Source organism: Delphinapterus leucas, chromosome 15, assembly GCF_059928025.1.
Source record: "Delphinapterus leucas isolate spDelLeu-1000000601 "Yukka" chromosome 15, BTC_Dleu_Yukka2, whole genome shotgun sequence".
In the NCBI taxonomy this organism is placed as follows: domain Eukaryota; kingdom Metazoa; phylum Chordata; class Mammalia; order Artiodactyla; family Monodontidae; genus Delphinapterus; species Delphinapterus leucas.
In genome coordinates, this window is record NC_143143.1 from 40,411,122 (window position 1) to 40,427,722 (window position 16,601).

At 47.9% G+C, this 16,601-nt stretch overlaps 1 protein-coding gene and 1 non-coding gene across 6 annotated transcripts in view; one reads left to right on the forward strand and one right to left on the reverse strand.

Annotated features, from left to right (window-relative positions):
- SLC24A3 (solute carrier family 24 member 3) overlaps positions 1 to 16,601 on the forward strand; it is a 459,014-nt gene that overhangs the window by 296,450 nt on the left and 145,963 nt on the right. The gene's annotated exons all lie outside the window — the stretch shown is intronic.
- Positions 15,473 to 15,545, reverse strand: TRNAR-UCU (transfer RNA arginine (anticodon UCU)). Its single transcript has one exon. It is a non-coding gene; the product is annotated as a tRNA-Arg (tRNA).

Genomic DNA, 16,601 nt, shown 5'->3' on the forward strand with positions numbered 1-16,601 from the left:
CTTGTGGGGTACTGGTCATGTTCTGTTGTTTCTTCATCTGGTTACTGATGCCATAGGTGGATTCAAGTGTCAAAATTTATCAGACTGTTCGATTATAATATGTCCATTACAATAACAAAGGAAACATAAATCAGAATCCTTGAGTCACCGGTGAAATGCGGCCTAAGCACAGAGACCGCTTCTTGCCTTCTGCAGCCCTGGGCGGCAGCCTGGAGTGCACACCCACGCTGGATCTCAGCTGGCTGAGGGTGCTGTTCACACCAATGGCCCAAGAGCTCGCTGGGTCTGCTACTCACACTTTTCCTCCAGGAGTTCAAGCTGCCAGGGGCACAGCTGTTAGCCTCACAGTGTGGGTAGGTGGTTAGCACAGACCCTGGACCCATCTTCTTTCGATACCGGTGGATGATGGACATCAGTACTCATAACACAGACACAGTAAGAAACGTATACATGGGCTTCCCTGGTGGCGCAGTGGTTGGGAGTCCGCCTGCCGATGCAGGGGACACGAGTTCGTGCCCCGGTCTGGAAGGATTCCACATGCCGCGGAGCGGCTGGGCCCGTGAGCCATGGCCGCCGAGCCTGCACGTCCGGAGCCTGTGTTCCGCAACAGGAGAGGCCACAACAGTGAGAGGCCCGCATACCACAAAACAAACAAACAAACAAAAAAACAAAAACGTATACATATTTGCTACAATCTGCTCCATTTTACAAATGAAGAAACTAAGGCTCAGAGAGGACAGGTAGCCCATCCAAGGTCACTCAGGAAACATGTTCAGAATCAGAACTGGGGTCTCCCACACTCCAGAATCTGCCTTCTAAGTGGTGGTCCCTTCTGCCAGGAGGAGGAGTGTGGGAGACTCAGGTGGTCCTGCTCCGGCACAACCTGCACAGCCCAGAATGCTCATTTAAAATGCAAACTCATTCTCTAATCTGCCTTGAAAATGCAAAAGCTGTTCCTTTACAGAAATGTGAAACCAGAAGGTTCTCAGAGGCCGGTAACACCAACTCCTCCACATTGTACATTCCAAACAGTATGGAAGGGATGAAGCCAGTGCCAAAATGAGGAATAAACATCCCATGTGTTACGTGTGGGTGGTTAATAGTGCATGAAGACTGGCGAAACGGATTTCCTGATATTCTGTGCTGCAGGAATGGGGAAGAGTTTGCATTCGATTTGCTTTATTTCCAAAATTATTTTCAGAAATGGTAAAGGAAGCTGAGAGGAAAAAGCAAAACATCTCTGACCTTCCTTTCCTTTATAGTGTAGTCCTAATTCATCTGTTACAGTCACCAAAGATCAGTGACAAGTGTTAATAAAAAGAAAATCTCGGGCTTCCCTGGTGGCGCAGTGGTTGAGAATCTGCCTGCCAATGCTGGGGACATGGGTTCGAGCCCTGGTCTGGGAAGATCCCACATGCCGCGGAGCAACTAGGCCCGTGAGCCACAACTACTGAGCCTGCGCATCTGGAGCCTGTGCCTCGCAACAAGAGAGGCCACGACGGTGAAAGGCCCGCGCACCGCGATGAAGAGTGGCCCCCGCTCGCCGCCAACTAGAGAAAGCCCTCGCACAGAAACGAAGACCCAACACAGCCAAAAATAAATAAAAATAAATAAAGTAACTTTCATCTTAAAAAAAAAAAAGAAAATCTCTTTAAATAACAATGTCACTTTAAATGTATTTGAAATGTATAAACATTGAAGTAATTTAAAAATTACAAATAAGTTAGTACTCTCCCATGCCCCTCCCCTGCTTCTTGTGGGATAACCCTGAAAAACCATGCTTGGTAAGAACGTGAAATGGTGAAGACCTGAAAGCTGGCTGGTATAAGAAACCCCATACAATTAGCTCACGCATTCTGATTTAAAAGCAGTTTTTTACTCTGTTCTCCCTTTTGTGTGAACATACTTTGCTTAAACCTTCCTTTTAGACCAAACTCATGATGACTTCTGTGAAAGAGTTGATAATAGTAATAACGCTGACAATGGCAGTGCACTGGGAGACGTCTCTAGATGTTCAGGCTGCCCTAATCCTTCTCCATCCCAACACATGTTTTATGCTCTGGGGGATAGGTCTCCTGCTCCACCCAACCATCTCCTTTCTTTCTTTCCCACTTCCTTCCCGAGTCAATGTAAAGCTTTCATTCACAAGTATCACTGTTTACTTTGTGATGTCCCTGGTTATGACACATCCTGCAGGAAGACGGTTTGGAGGTGTAATCCAAGGATGTGGAAACCTCCCCCTCCCCCTCCCCCTTCCCCATTTGCCTGGAATCCCAGCATCCTCGCACCTCAGAACCAGTCTTAGGTTGCGTGGTCTCATTCCTCATCAAAGTCATTTCTTGGGAACTTGGTCATTATTTCCAGAACGTCCCCCTTAAAATATAAAATGCTCACCTGAAAAATAAGAAACGTTAGCATCATTAAAATAAAAGGGGTGGGGGGGAGGACATGCTTACCAGTTGGGACTTTAGCAAGCAAACCTGTGGGAGGCGAGCTGTGTCCAGCTGGTCTATCCAAGTTCCTCTTCTCCCACATCCTCCTGGTTTTCAAGTCATCAGCTGTAAGGGATGAGTCAACATGCATTGTGACACTCTTACTACGTGCAGGCAACCAGCCCTGCCAGGGGGTGGGGGCGGGGGCGGGAGAGTAGGGAGAGAATGAGGATAAAGCCTCCACTCCTGCCTCCAAGCGTTTACAGTCTGGCAGGGATCCAAACCAATGGCACCTCCAAATGAGACTCCAAGGGATCCCACCTGGCAAAACATTGTCAAATCAACCAATCGGTTTGGGGGACCTGTAGCTGGGCTGGAAGGTGGAGTCAGAAGGGGAGAGATGGGGGCAGCATCGAGAGGCAGTGCCCAGAGCAGGCACACCTGAGCTGGCTGTTGAATGCTGAGGCCCAGGTGAAATCGCGCTCCTATCTCTACAGAAACCCTGGAGCAGTGAAGTTGGCAGATGGCGCATGTGTCACTACCCCTGACAAGGAAAGGGAAAACTGGACACTGGTGGATTTTTGCAGAGAAAGAGAGTGTTTCTTTGAAGTGCGGGGGCATAGAAAATGTTGAGACTGGGCTGTCATTGTGAGCCTCTGAAGGACCTGGCCCACAAAGTATTCATTCAGCAAGTCTTTATTGAGGTCCTGTTATGTGCCAAGCAGGTGCTGGTGCTGGGGATGCAAAGGCGAGTAACAAGAGAGGTGACCCGGAGGCTCCTGCAGGAGCCCTGGGGAGGGAGCCCTGGGTGGGATGGGAAATCTTCAGCGGCCATAGAGGAAGCACTGCATCGTGTGTTCTGGGAAGAACCAGGCACCCCGCTTTGTAGGTAGCCGACAACCAGTAAGTGTTGGTTAAGTTGAAAAATAAACTAGGTTTCCAGGGACAGCTGGTTACCTAAGGGTAGTATCTGTGCAAAGAGGACGGCAAAGCTCTGAGCTTTAGAATCCAGTGTTGTCTCAGGTGAAATTCCTGGTGTAAACAGCACGGTTTGCCTTTACATAGATTCCAGAATGTACTCACTGAACTGAGCTGTGCCCTCTGCAGAACAGTGTCCTGGAGGCCACACATTCATTCCAGTGACCTGCCCTTATCCCAAGCGTTTTCAGAGCCCTTCCTTATCGGGGAAGAGTTTGGGGTATATGAGTACCTCTAGAAAATCAGGGTCCTTGTGTTACCTTCATTCTTTGTTTCCATCGCGAATATGATTATGTAGCCTGGCCGTCCGCTGGGTTCACATATTTTACCTCGAGAGAGTCTGGACCACTTTCCAAAATCAAAACTACCTACTAAGGACCTCATCTACCACATCTGAAGTTGTCAGAAAGGACCAGCCACAGGCTGGGAGAGCGATTCCAAATGACAGTGTTGACATATCAGGCTCCTCCCCCAAGGGGCGCTGAGAGCTGCCCGGTGTGCACCTGGCCCCGTAGAAACCCCGCCAGGTGAGACGACGCCCTGTCTTCCTGCGGAGCGGGGAAACTAGAACAGCCTGGAAGGGGGACGGTTCTCATTCCTTCTCTTTGTTCTGAGATTCTAGCCATCCAGGCAGGGCGCACAAATAGCATCACGAGAGACCTCAAAAGGAAAAAAAAAAAGCATAGAAAGAGCACCTGAAATCCTAGCGCTTGTGCATAGATGTGCAACCGGAAGTCTGCCCGAGCGGTGTCATTCTTGCCCCCAGGATGAAATTCTCCCAGGAGGAGGTGATGGGGGTGCTTGGTAATCACCACGCCTACTCCGCCTATCTGGGGGCATCTCCTAGCAAAGGACAATAGCAAAATGAAGAACTAGGTGAGCATCTGACAACCACAGCACCAAACTCTGATAGTTTGGTGGAAATATATGCACAAGGCCGAGGTGGCACAGTCACCACTATGGACCTGATACGCATGTGGGACAGAAAGAAAGGGAGCAGGCACACACGCAGGTCATTTTGAGTGAAGCAACCTGGGCACTAGTAACTTGAACTCTGACCTCAGATCAGCTTCCCTGCAGGACACCAAGGGGAACAGGCAGGGGGATAGGAGCGGCAAGGAGGGCTGCAGCTTCCTCCTAGCACTGGGTCTGAGGATAAAGGAGGAATAAGGCTGTGTGTGTTCATCATGAACACAAGACATAGCGGGAGCGAACTCACATGGTGTTCAAGAACCACACAGCTCCCTTGTTAGGCTCAGAGTGGTGACGGGGGTGTGAGGAATACGCATGGGGAATAGGAGAAGGGGCTCGTTCACTCGAGATGCTCACCGTGCAGGTGGGAAGACCACACATTGCTGTACACAGTTAGGCAGCCCTCGGGAGCAGGTCTGAGTTGGTGAGTAGCTCAGACAGGAAGGGGGACAAATGCAACCCTGGCAGGAAGGACTCCCAGCTTCCATACAGGTACCAGGTACGCCTGAGCTCCGCGTCAGAGCTGCTACCCTGGGGTCAGCTGGCCTTGCTCCCACCCTTGTTCAGAGCAGCTCCCTCTATGCAGACTGTGTTTAATTAAGACCAGATAAAAGGGCTTCTGTTTTCCGACTTTTGCTCCCATGTGGAGTTGAAAGGAAGCAAACATCTAGGTCAGCCGTACTCCCTGGCCCTTCCTGGGAAAGAAGGGATGTTATGACCGAGTCCCTCAGAGACAGGATTGGAGATGCAGAGTCTGGGTCCTGCTGCTTTGCCACCTCCCTTCCCCATCCCCCCGTGTATCCCGAGGCCACCTGCCCCCACCGAGGGACAGCCTGCAGCATGTCCACGGAGCAGGGATGAAGTGCTGTTTGGAGGCATGTACTTTTTCAGGTTCCTGGAAGAGACAGAGAACTGTTTAAGTTCCGTTTTCCCTTTTACTGATACAAACCGATTGATTTGTAGGATGCTTCCATTTCCTTAGAAGTAAACACCATTCCTTAAAATCCTCCAAGCAGGTAGCTGGCCTGAGCCTTTCTGCCCTGGGCCTTCCCCAGGATGTAGCTGTTGAGGAGCATTTTGTGGCTGGGGCGGAACCAGCCACACCCTCCCCACACCCCTGAGCCTGTGGAGGAACCTGGGGCCAAGATGATAAGAGGACTTTTCTCTGACGGCCAAAAATCAGGCCACAGTCTCTTGATGCCGCATGATACCAAATCCTTTCATTCCTCCCCCTATTTTTGTTTTTTGGTTTTTTTAGAAATAGATTGTAAACCAAATCTCATCAATATATATAACAGAGCTGCTTTCCAGAAGTTACTGGAAGAACCAAAGCCCTGTTCCCCTACCCCATCACTCTTTATTCTCCATCCCATTCCCACCCCTGCCCCCCACAAGGCAGGAAACTCCAAGAACTGGGAAGCATGGTCTCCCTTCATTTTCAGGAATGGCAGATGAATCATTTTGAAGGTCTCTTCCAGTCGGAGATTCTCTTCTCTGTGGCATAGTCACAAGCACTCACTCTCAAGCTGTCTGCGCAGAGGAGTAAATCCAGGCCTTGCCTCCCAAACCTGGCCCCTTTATGGACTCTCCTTGCTCTGAAATTGGAGCTGTCCTTCATGTAGTTGCACAGCCTGGAAACCTGGTACCATCTGCCTTGCTGAATTCACTACCTGGCCTTCTCGGTCCTGGCTGCTCAAAGTACGGTCCATGGACCACCAGTACGGGTATCATCTGGTGGCGGATAGGATGCAGAATCTCTGACCCCCGCCCAGATCTACTGAATCGGAATCTACATTTTAGGAAGATCTTCTGGAAACTCGTATGAACATTACAGGGTGAGAAGCAAGTGGTACCCAGCTCTATTTACTTTCCATTTCTACTGCCCATTAACCCATGGGCTCTTGCCTCTGGGTGAGACAGCTCTCTGGGGCTATTCACACTCCAGAGTCCTCCTCCGGATCAGGCTGAGGCTAGCATCCCCCCATGTCCTTCCTTAACCACCCACCCATCGCACCCCCGCCGTGTGCTCCCACAGCTGTGACCTCCTTCCATTCCTTCAGCTGTCTGTTCTCCCTCTTCGTAAGGTTAATTACTGTGTATCCCTAAGATCTCAGCTAAGACATCACCTCCTCTCTGTAGCCTCCTCTGACCCAGATCGGATCACGTCTCCTGTCTGTGTGAGCCAAGAGGGCCCCTTCCTCTGATAGCAGTTATCAGAATGTGTAATTATACAGCTATTTATGGGATCGTTTGACTAACATCTGTCTCCCTGCTGGTCTCAATTCTCCATGAAGGTAGGGACTGTGTCAATTTCACTCATCACCCTATCCCAGGCCTGACACATCATGGATGCCCCACAGGCATTAAGCTGAGCAAAAGAAGCCTGGTACAAAGGACTAGACGCTGTGTGATCTGTTATGTGAAGTTTGTAGAAAAGTCAAGCTAAAGATATAGAAAGCAGATCATCGGTTGCTCGCATATGGGGGTAGAAGCAAGGACTGGCTACAAATCGACTTGGAGGAACTTTGGTGGGGGGTGGAAGTGTTCTAAAACTGGACTGTGGTGATGGTTGCACAGTTGTATAAAATTTGACAAAATTCATCAAACTGTACAGTTACGTGGGTGAATTTTATGGTATGTAAATTACACCTCAATAAAGCTGTTCGAAAATGAGTGAAATGAAATGAACCAGAATCTCACAGGTGACTACATCGACATGGCTGCTGTCATATTCCCTCCCCAGCCCCCTTCCAGTGCAGAGATGTGCTTGTTCAGCACAGCTGGGTGAATGACCAGGCCCAAATCAACTCCCTCCCCCACCCTCCCTTCACCCTGAGCCGAGCTCAGATGCAGGTGCTAAAACTGCAGTTCCTTTGGTGGTGCCCAGAGCCAGGGCAAGAGAAGATTCATGATTTCTAATAAACCTCAGCCCTCGTGGTAGCTCCACCCTCTCTCTAATTGGATAAATCTGCTTTGGGCACAGCCCAGAAATCAGGACATCTTTGTAGCGATCGCTGCAGAGTTTAGCAAAACAACCAAGTATTGGGAGCTGTGGTACAGTCAAGGATTCCCCCTTCCCTCCCAGATCATCAAAAAATGCCCAGCCACTTTTAGTCATACTAGACTTCTTCTGACTGCATTCTTTTCTCCTCTGAATTTGCATGGCTTTCTCAGTCATCCTGCAGATTAGTTCAAGCCCCGGTACGTGGAAGAATGTGGCTCTAGCATGAAAGGTGTTGGCTTACAAGCCAGGCTGACATTCGGCCCTTCTCAGCAGCGCCGATCCGGCCGTATCTATTCTGACCCGCTGGTGTCTGTCCTTCCCTGGTGTTGCATAGTTAGCATGGCCCCTCTGCTTTCAAGGAACAAGCTGGTCACAAATTAGAAGGCTTGGCCTGCAATGTAAGGTATTTGTTTTCACATACACTGACACTATAAATAACGGCCTTGGAAAATCTGTGTCATTAATTAGAAGCTTTCTTTATCACTAATTTTCTAAAAATTTGACAATGAGATGTTACATGCAGTCCACTGCTGAAGTAAATAGGCCAATGTGCCAGTTAGGGGAGGTCAATTACAGTGACAAATAGACCCTGTGTTAGTTTCCCATTGCTGTGTAATAAGTGGCCACACACTTAGAACTTTAAAACAGCACCTCTTTATTTTCTCACCATTCGTAGGTCAGATGTCCAGGCACGCTGTGACTGGGGTCTCTCCTCAGTGTCTCACAAGGCTAAAATCAAGCATCAGCCGTCAACGGGGAATGTCCTTAAGGCAGGTACCTGTCGCTCTTTGAATCTCTCTCACCAGGAAGAGCTCACCTGTGTAGGTTAGCCCCACCAAGAATTACCTCCCTGTCTGAAAGTCACCTGCTTAGAGATCTTAATTATACAGGCAAATTCTGTCTTTAGCAGCAACTATATTAGTGTTTGAATAACTGCAAGAAAGTGTATGTGTATCACCAGGGTCGTCAGAATTCTGCCTACCACAGACCCCTAAATGCATCATGGCACAAACCGAACAAAAAACACCTCCTCCTCACACAACATTTTGAGGAGTGGGGTTAGCCCATTTCCAGGTCAGCCAAAGGCATGGACCCATGGGGCCTCTGCCATCTTCTACGTGTGGCTTCCAAGATCTTCCTGACCATGGCAGCAGCCAGCAGAAGGGGTCAGACGTGGAGGAGCACGATATGAAAGGTCTTTATGGACCAGGCCTGAGAGCCACGTGTGTAGCCACAAAATCACAATTCGAGAAGCTTGAGGTTTGGTGTGTTGTGTGTGTGTGTGCCCATGTGCACATGTCCGTGTGGACAAGAAAAGTGGAAATTCATTTCTACCTTTTATTTTGAACTTGAAGCCTAGCAGCATGGTGTGAAAATGAAGTTAGGTCTTTGCACAAGGAGATGTCACTCCGAGCCTTCTCCCTGTGTCTGCTAGACCCGTACATTGTACCTGTGTAGAATGGTAATCGCTAAGTATGGTTGAGAGAGGAAGTGCCTTGAAAGTCATGAGCAGTTTAAGGAACTGGACTGAAAAACTTAAAAAGAGGCAGTAATTCAGAGCAAATGAGGGTAAAGGTGAGCGTGGTAGGTACATTTGAACCAAGTTGCCAGCGAGGTCTGAGAGCAAATGAGAGTGGGGAAGGGACAGGAGAACTGGAGCCACGGCTCAGGTGGGCCCTGCATCACTGGAGTTGTGTTCAGTTACAGGGGATAGAAAACTCAATGAAGAGTGGCTTAAACTCATAGGTACCTATTTATCTCCAGGGAGGGATTTCCCAGGAGTCAGTTCAAGGGCTAGCGCCGTGCCTTTGCAGTGTAATTGATGTGCCATCTTTCTGGCTGGCAAAGCTTCTCTTTGGTCCTCGTGGTTTCAAGATGGAGGCTCTATTTAGGGAAAGGACTGTTGGAGTCGGGATGTTAGAGGAATACACTGGGAAGGTGGAGGAAGTGATCAGGGTGGAAGGGATGGCTTTGAGGTATTAATAATGACAAAGTCTACCATGGTGTGATTCCACAGGTATCTGAGCTAGGGTGGAGGATAAGACCCTTGGACGGGAAGAATTCAAGAAATGGAGAGTCAGGATGTTGAGATCATCCACATCTATAGTATAATGAAATCTCCAAAACTTAAGACAGAAATGGTATTATTTTTTAATTAATGATCACTCCCTCTTCCCCATCACACATCCATATGACTTTCCACTGCCCTCGGGATGGGCGTAGGAGAACAAATTCCTTGGTGCAGTTGCTATAACGCACCATGAGTCTTGCTTTTCTTTGTACTCTGCGTCCTCCTGGTCTCCTCTAGAGACCTCTAGAGACACACCGCCCTTGTTGGTGGGACAGGCGGCCTTTAGCCTGGGAACCCTCTGTTCCTTTGGCTCCTGGGGACTAAAGGACTCCAACGGAAGGCCATTCTCCTGCCGATCCCCCACCCTGTGGGGCACACTCTCAACTTTCCTCCTAACGAATCCTAGGATTGCTTTTGAGACACTACGTTATTACCTTCTTTCCTCCTTCCCTTCACTCCCTAGAGGACCAAACAGCCTGACCTCAGCTGCCTGATCTGCTCTTGGGGCTCAAAATATATCAAAATCTCAAAAGCCAAAACATAAAACAAAAACTAGAAAGATGATTTTGCTGACTGTGTAAGAAGCTACTCACTTCCTTGCTGCTGGCTCTTTTATTGGCTTGGAAACAATTTTCAACTTAGTTACCTCTCACCTAAAAGATTTCCATTGCCTTAGAGATTTATCTTGAGAAAAATTTCTTTCTTTCTTTGAATGTCTCATTGTTAGTACATTCTGGAAATAATCCTCTCCCCGTAGGATACAAAATTGGGGCTCAGGCTTTAGCCAGGAATAGAAAAATTCCGCTAAGCCTCTCCCTTTAGCAGAGGAAAAAGCAGATAGGAACAGCTCTCCTCCCACATCCCCAGATCTCTGCAGACAGCTTTGGCGTCTGCAAAGTAAAACTCAGCCCTGTCGTGTTGCTGTCTCCACAGCTGCCTCCCAGCTGAGGGAAAGACCACCCAATACATCCTACTGATGTGGACATTATTCCAACACCAAATTGTTGAGGTCTTTAGAGCATAGCTGCTCCTCCCGCGGCCATCTCCTTAGAAGTTTAGGAAAATAGAACAGGTCTCCCTACTTTCCCCCAGTAGTGGCGTTTCTTTCCATTATTTTGTGCCCCAATAGGATTCATTCCTTCACTGTTGACCAGCTGGATCTCTGGGCTCCAGCAAAGGGGCCTGATATAATTTCATTATGAAACAGCATCTGATTTCAGCTGATTCCATTCACTTCTGACCTGGAGGTTAAGCATCTCAAAAGATCTGGTTTTCTTCCTTCTGCCTCCTCTTGAAATTCCCTGTTTGGATTTGCTCGGCCGCCTCCACTCTCCTGGGCTCATAACTCTCGCTGTTGGGGAGGTTCCCTCCCGACTACCTTGGGTGTCAGTTTCTGTGAACAAGAAGGGACAAGATTGGGTGACAGCCTACACCTGTGTCATCTTGCATCATCAGAGGAAAGAAGGGGGACATACTTACCAGAGTCCATAAATGCATACTCAGTAGGACTTTGTCATGTCCATGTGGTGGGCGAGAGCCAAAGTGTACAGTTCTCAGAGCTTGCAGAGACCCCAGACTGGCTTGCCTCTCCCTTCCTTTTCTTTTAACATCTCGAGAGTTGTTCTGCCACATCATATGCGATTTACAGCAGACGGGCAGCCTGTCCACCTGTGTGTGCGTAATTGTGCGTACCTGTGTGTGTATACTTGTGTGTGATGGATGGCAGTGGTAGTGGGTATTGACAGAACGCTTAAAAGCTGTGGGGAGAGGGTATGCAGATTACAGATACTATAAGGTGACTGCATCGCAAGAAACTGAGGTGACTTTCACAGTGAGAGGGATACACTCAGCTCAGAAGCTGTGAGCTCTCACTCATCAAAGGCTAGAATGGCCTCTCTGAAACACAGCTGTGTAAACTTCAACAGGCTGGAGTCCAGATGGGAATAATCCTTACCTCTTCCTCAGCCCCTCAGGATGTGTCTCTGACATTATTGGCACTCGGTAAATATTTAATAACAGAATGCCTGACGAGGTGTGTAAAAGGACCGCGCATGAAACCATTAACGTGCAGTGATGCCATACCTGAGCTGACAGTGGGATGGCCACCCCAAGCCTCTTAAATGATCTTGTGCAAGTGAAGACGACACCCAGGACCAGGGGGGTGGGGCAGAGAGAGGGTGTGTGTTGACTGGGCAGGTCTGCCTTGGGATGTTTCCAGGAACGTACACCATGGAAATATAAAATGTTGGGGTATAAAAGAGAGGGCGCATTCAGAGAGCCAGACAAGCCGGTGCCCCTTTGGGTGATGTCGTAGGGAACTTATGCAGGTGGGCGGACCACCTGAGAACAGCCGGCAGTGTGGGAAAGCAAGGAAGATGATTCAGAAAAGGCAGACAGTGAATCCGAGGTGTTGATCACAAAGGCAGAGGAATGGGTCCAACGGCAACAATGCGATTTGAGAAGAAATAACCCAAAGATGGAAAACGGGACATTCTTTGTGCGTACCCAGCGTGGCTGCCACCAGCCACGGGTGTCTCTGGAGCCCTTGAAGGGTGGCGCGTCCCAACTGAGGTGTGTGGTGAGTGTGGAACACACCAGATCGCAAACCCTTAGTGTGGAAAAGGAGAATGTAAGATAGCACATTAATATGTTGATATCAATTGCATGTGATATAATTATGTGATTATCATGTGGATATATTCACTTTTTAAACACATTAAATTAATTGCACTTGCTTATTTTTACTTGTTTTCTTTTTATTGGAGTATAGGTGACTTACAATGTTGTGTTAGTTTCTGCCGTACAGCAAAGTGAATCAGTGATACATATACATGTATCCACTCTTCTTTAGATTCTTTTCCCATACAGGTCATTACAGAGTATTGAGTAGAGTTCCCTGTGCAATACAGTAGGTCCTTGTTAGTTATCTATTTTCTATATAGTAGTGTGTTTATGTCAATCTGTCTCATTTATCCCACCCCTCCTTTCCCGCTTGGTAACCATAAGTTTGCTTTCTACATCTGTGACTCTACTTCTGTTTTGTAAATAAGTTCATTTGTACCATTTTTTTTAGATTCCACATATAAGCAATATAGTATTTTACTTTTTTTTGAACTAAAAATATGACTTCAAAAGTAGAAATTTGGGCTTCCCTGGTGGCTCAGTGGTTGAGAGTCCGTCTGCCAATGTAGGGGACACGGGTTCGTGCCCCGGTCCGGGAGGATCCCACATGCCGCGGAGCGGCTGGGCCCGTGAGCCATGGCCACTGAGCCTGCGCGTCCGGAGCCTGTGCTCCGCAACGGGAGAGGCCACAACAGGGAGAGGCCCGCGTACCGCAAAAAAACAAAACAAACAAACAAAAAAAAGTAGAAATTTGTAAATTGTATGTGTAGCTCACGTTATATTTCTCTTTGCTAGCCCTACTCTAGATGCTCTTGCAGCAAAGTTTAGGGAGAGGGGAAGAGGAAGGGTGGGGAGAGAATGTCATGGGAGTAGCAGTCGCGCTGGGCTTGGGGTGAGCTTCCTGCTGTGGGCCGTTGGGCAAGTTACCTCATCTCGATGAGCCTCAGTTTCTGCACCTGTAACACGGCGCTTGCTGATGATGTCAGTTTCATGGCGTTGCTGTTACACCTGAGTAGGAAACCATGCAGAGCCTCTCACAGGACACCGTGCATACAGCACGGGGTCCTCAAATAGCAGTTCCTATCCTCACAGAGTAACACATCAGAGCATCCAGAGGCAGCGAGGCGGAGCTGAGATAAAGGTTAGCAAACTCTGAACGTGTCCCGACTTTCTCCATGTCCTGGTTTTGCAGCGGACTGGGCAAGTGAAGAGAGGAAAGTCCATTGGAGAAACCAAACGGAGGCGAGAAAGGACTTCCGCCAGCCCGCGATGACAAAGCCAGTGTACCTTGTTTGGAAGGAGATGGCAACATAGAAAGGGTCCTGATAGTTAGCAGGAGAGCTCAGGTGGGCCCTGCCCAGTATTGCTAAAGGCTGCTCTCTCATGTACTTGGATTAAGCAGATACTTTTGCTTCTGTTAGGTAAAGCAGTGTGGTTTTCTAGTTCTGTACAATTTTGGAAAACTGCTTTGAGTTCGACACAGCCTTGGCAAACTCTGGCATTAATAAACGCCCCAAACAGCTGTTAACATCCCCGAAAAAGACAGCAAAACCTGTGCTTATTGTTCAGCTCAAAGACTCACAGGAGGAGAGGAACCCATGTACTTGCTGCTAATAAATAAGAGACATCACCTCTCAGAGAATGTCCCGCGATCCTGGTGGGGCTCGGCGGCAGCAAAGGTGAATTCTTTCGGAGGCCCCGGTGGTGATTGGACACTTCCTAACTAAAGGAAACTGAAGCCAAAGAACACTGATGGATGAGAAATCCATCATCCAATTCCGACCTGTCAGATTCACAGTTCATGAATGGTCACTATGTCTTCTTTCATTATTCTCAACGAGGGGAAAGGAAAATAGATGTCTGGCTAACTTAGGACAGCAGATAATCACCAAATTACTCCAGGCGGTGTCCCGAAAACCACTGGTCTGGAAAGAGTTCACAAGACCTGCTTCTCATGCAGTGGCCCAGGACTTGGTCCATCCCCCCAGGAACATCAGTTTCTTATTTATAAAATGGAGATTATCAGCGCATCAAAGGACCTCCTCAAACCAGTTCTCTTATGGGAAAAAGAAGGCCCCTGAAGTCATTCTGTAAATGACTGGAGGGCATTGTGAATTGCCCTGAGCTTTCAGGGACCCCTCTCCTCTGGGTGGCAAATACACCACACCGATGGTTTCATCAACCCAAGCCGAGGAAATGCCAACCACCTGAAAGATGCACAAAAAGACACACCACGTGCATTGAAAATGGCCCACCACTCGTATTCTTCACTGTGCGCCTTAAGCATAAAGAAAATTCCAAAATACACCTCCTTTCTCACTAGCAGTATGTTCTCGTGGGGAAATTGGGCTCGGTGTTAACAATCAGTTTGTCTTATTAAATTGTCCTCTTCCCTGCCCCATCACCCAAATGGGCAGAGAATTCCAAGTCAGCTGAATAATTTCACCACTGAGTGAAGCCACTTAATAAGTGTGGGCTTTCTTCTGGCAAACCCTAACTAATCTTGTCACATTGAGAAGGAGGCAGTGCTTTTAGCTAGAGTGTAAAAATGTTGCTTTAGTAGCCAATGTGTTGAAAGGAAGGAAGAAAGGGAGGCAGGGAGGAAAGAAGGGAGGGAGGAAAGACAGTTTCAGCTTGGCAGCTCGGCCGACTCAGATGTAGCTCGCTTCTCCCGCAGGTCTGTGACACCTGGTTGGGATGCTTTTCCCCAAGACTCCCAAGTGGTTAGGTTCATGCCATTCTTCCTCTGTGTTGCATTTTCTCTCTTAAGGCACAGACAGGCCTGTGCTACATCCTTACTGACCACAAAACCCAAAATTATAGAAAAGGAGTCTAATTAGAAAACACTACATGTGAATATTCCCCACACTTCTCCAAACCCAGTTTTTAAGTCTTCCCTTCACTCCCAGTGGCTTGAGATGTAGGGCCTTCTCCACCATCTGATTGGTTTTTTGGCCTCTGCCACGTGCTGCCAACGAGATGCGCAGGCCTCTGGGCTTGTCCAGAGCCCCGGCCCTTTGGGGTCTGCAGGCAGCACGCTCTTCCTTGGCACAGCATCCTCGTGGGGCTCGGGTCCCTGGATGATTCCTAACTCTGCAGCTCACACACTCGTGAGGGCAAACTGTGGTTCTTTTCTCCCTACGTCTTCTTTGCTCTCCTGGGATGGTGACAACGTGACTTTTCTATGACTTTTATCAGCCAGATAAAGAGGACTCTTCCACCTCCAAACACTCGTGAGATCCTCTTTCCCAGTCACCAATATACTGAGTCCTGCCCCCTTCACCAGCCACATCTGTCCCATGGTGTGCTGGCAATGGCTCCACCTGGCTCACAAGAGTCAACCATGCATGTCTCTTTATTTATTTATTTATTTTTTGCCATGTGGGATCTTAGTTCTCTGACCAGGGATCGAACCTGTGCCCCCTGCAGTAGAAGCACAGAGTCCTAACCACTGGACCACCAGGGAATTCCCCCATGCACATCTTTTCCCGACTTCACCATCACGGAGGTGGCCTAACATTGGCCATGGGGGTGATACTTATACCATGGAAATCGGCAAATGCTGCATATCAGGACTCCCCCTGCACCCAGAGTGTCGGTTACTAAACATCTACCAGCTCATCATTGTGTCCATGTATTGGCATCACCACCTCAAACTCAACAGACATCCCCCAAACCACCTGCCCACTTCCATTTTTCTTAAAGATGGGTTTCTTCCCCAAAAAAGTTAGACCTAAATTGAATGTTTCAAAATATAATCCTATTGTTGAAAAAGTTTAACAGTTCTTAGCAGTAACATCCCCCCTTTTTGAACGAAGGCATAAGCAGAATACATGTGTCTGTATATGTCTGTATGCATGTACATATGTATTTACATGTGTATCTAAAGCAGGGAAAAACAGGTCGTGCTTGATTAAAGCATAACATAAGGTAGCAGATGGGTCGGGGGAGACATGAGGATGGAGCTTCCCGTGCTTACCATGTCCTCATTTCAGTTTCCTCAAAGAAACAACAGACTCTCTAGGTCACATTTTGAGAAATGTGGAACTGCTTATTTTTTTGATCACCTATATTGAGGTATGATTTGCATACTAAAAATCACCATTTTTAAAACTTTTTATTTAAAAATAACTTTAGACTTACAGAAAAATCTGCAAACATAGCACAGAGAATTCCCACGTATGTTTCACCTAGCTTTCCCTAATGGTAACCTCTCCTATAACCAGAATACAGTTAATCAAAACCAGGAAACTAACACTGGTATGGTACTATTAGCTAACTACAGAACTTATTCAAATTTTACCAGGTTTTCATTTTCTAGTCCAACCCAGGACCCCACATTGCATTTAGTTGTATGTCTCTTTAGTTGCTTTCAATCCATGACACATCCTTAGTCTTTCTTCATGACCTAATTTTGAAGAGTCCAGGCCAGTTTGAGTTTGTGTTCTGTTTTCTCATGATTTGGTTGAGGTTATACCTGTTCAGATGAAGTACCCCTGTGACCTGGTGCTCTTTTCAGCAT